Here is a 2426-nt window from a genome sequence, read left to right on the forward strand (position 1 = left end):
CCTATTTGGGTATGTAATCCTTTGTTGGCATGAACAATTTGTGACTTATGTTTGTGATATTTGGTAGTACAACGTTAGGGTGTCTTTATGTTTTTAAATCTATCTCATAGTTGTTTATTTTCTTTGTTTGCTTGTATTTTCTTTTAGTGTTTTGTTTGTTATTTTATAATGTCTTTGAAACTTTGTTAAGGAGTGGTGCTGCAGACACCCTTCCTTACCTTAGTAACTAAGAACCTATGTAAAGCATATCCTTATCCGCATGTCAGTCCACAAAATTTAATAACTTGTTTGTGCTATATTGTTACATAAGTCCTTAACTTTCTGAGCTTGTCAACCTTGTAAGCTTCTAGCTTCTTGTACTTACGGAAGAAGTTGGTGAGAGATGCTCAGTCTCATTACATGGAGATAGTTTATTTCTATGTGTTCCATGGAGTCTTATTGTTTTAGAGACTCATCCTGTATACAGGAAGATATAGCGTCTTGTTACCTGTTGAACGATATGGCGTGGGAGCTCAACCATGTAGATGAGTAGGAACTTCGGCGGACCTCATGGAGCCTAGTTTGGAGGGGCTCACCCTTAGATAGGATAATAAATAGGTTTGTTACTCAAAATATGATATCATTCATTAATTTTTAAACTTACACCAAACTGAAACAACTACTACATGGATTTCAAATTGGGACCTGAACTAGAAAACGTTTGAGGTGCTTGTCACTCCAATGACGAAGCACCTTCTTTCCTTCTAGGTCGTTGAGCTTGTAAGATCCACCCCTCTGGGCTTCGCTCACTATGTGAGGACCTTCCCACTTGGGCCATATCTTCCCCATGTCTGACTGCTTGCTTGACCCGTTGTTTCTAAAGACCGAATCTCCGAGTTTGAATGTTTCCTTTCTTACACTTGTGTTGTAGAAGGCTTCCAACTTTTTCTTGTATCTAACTTCTTGAATAGCAGCTTGATCATGGGCTTCTTCTAGGAGCTCAATTTTGAGTAGGACCTCAGAGTCATTGGCTTCTCGATCTAAGCTTCTCACCCTTCTCTTGTTCACCCCTATATCGGCAGGGATAACGGCTCATGAGCCAAAGATTAAGTTGTAGGTTGTTTTTCCATGACTTGTTTCCTCCGTTGTTCGGATAGCCTAGAGAACACTTGGAAGCTCTTCTACCCAATTCCCGTCGTGCTTTCCCAATCTTGCGTTGATGCCTTCTACGATGCTATGTTTTATTCATTCAACTTGTTCGTTAGATTGGGTGTAGGAAACTGAGCTAAACACCTGCTTGATTTGTAGCTCCTTGCACCAATGGTTGAAAGGCTTATCAACAATTTGCTTCCCATTGTCGGTCACTATTTCACCCTGCAGCCCATATCTACAAATTATGTTTTCCCATACAAAGTTTATCAACTGCTTCCCTGTGGTGGAAACTAGGGGTTTAACTTCTTGTCATTTTGTGAAATAATCTACCGTTACTAGGAAGAACTTCACCTTCCCTGCTGCCTCAAGGAAGGGACCAACAATATCCATTCCTCATTTGTGGAAAGGTCAGGTTGAAATGATAGGCACCAAGTTGTGTTTTGGATTAGTCTTAACGAGATCATGGAGATGGCAAGCTTCACACTTGTGAATCACCTCAGTAGAGTCCTTGTGCATCGTTGGCCAGTAGTATCCTAGTTTCATTAGCCTAGTTACTACTGACCTTGGATCAGAGTGTGTTCCACAAATGCCTTCATGTACCTCTCTTACAAGGTAATTGATTTGATCCGATCCTACACATCGTAGGCTTCTCCTTCTTGGGTGGGAAGCTTGCCATCCTTGAGAAACTCTAAGATAAGGGCCATCCATGTGATTCCCTCTTCTTTGATGATATCTTGTATTTCTAGTTCCTCGATGGAAGGGATTTTCAATACTTCCATAAGGACTTTCTTTGTTACATGAAAGGAGGACACGGAAGCCAACTTACTAAGGGCATCGTCTTGCTTGTTTCGAGTTATGGAAACTTGAGTTAAGGAGCAGCTTTTGAATTCCTTCATGAGCTCCTAGATCTTCTACTTGTATTTCAGCATCGAATGTTCTCTTGCTATGAACTCGTTGTTTACTTGGTTGGCCACCAATCTTGAATCAACAAAGGCACTTTGTTCCGGGATCTTCATTTTTCTTGCTAAGTGAAGTCCTGCAATCAAAGCCTCATATGCAGCCTCATTGTTAGTATATAGAAACTCTAATCGGAGCGCATAAGTATATTCGGTTCCTTGGGAGCCTGCTATTATTAGACCAGCTTCGGAACCTTCTATACTTTTAGCTCCGTCAGTGTAGAGTGTCCACTTTCCCAAAGAGATAGTAGGTTCACCTTCTTCCAACTCATTTACTTCCATAGGCTCTTCTTGTGTTTTGATTAAAAAATAGGCCAGCATCTGACCCTTCATTGCTTT

Source organism: Bidens hawaiensis, unplaced genomic scaffold (assembly GCF_021521415.1).
Source record: "Bidens hawaiensis isolate Kalapana, Puna unplaced genomic scaffold, B.hawaiensis_p1.1 tig00026838_1, whole genome shotgun sequence".
Taxonomy (NCBI): domain Eukaryota; kingdom Viridiplantae; phylum Streptophyta; class Magnoliopsida; order Asterales; family Asteraceae; genus Bidens; species Bidens hawaiensis.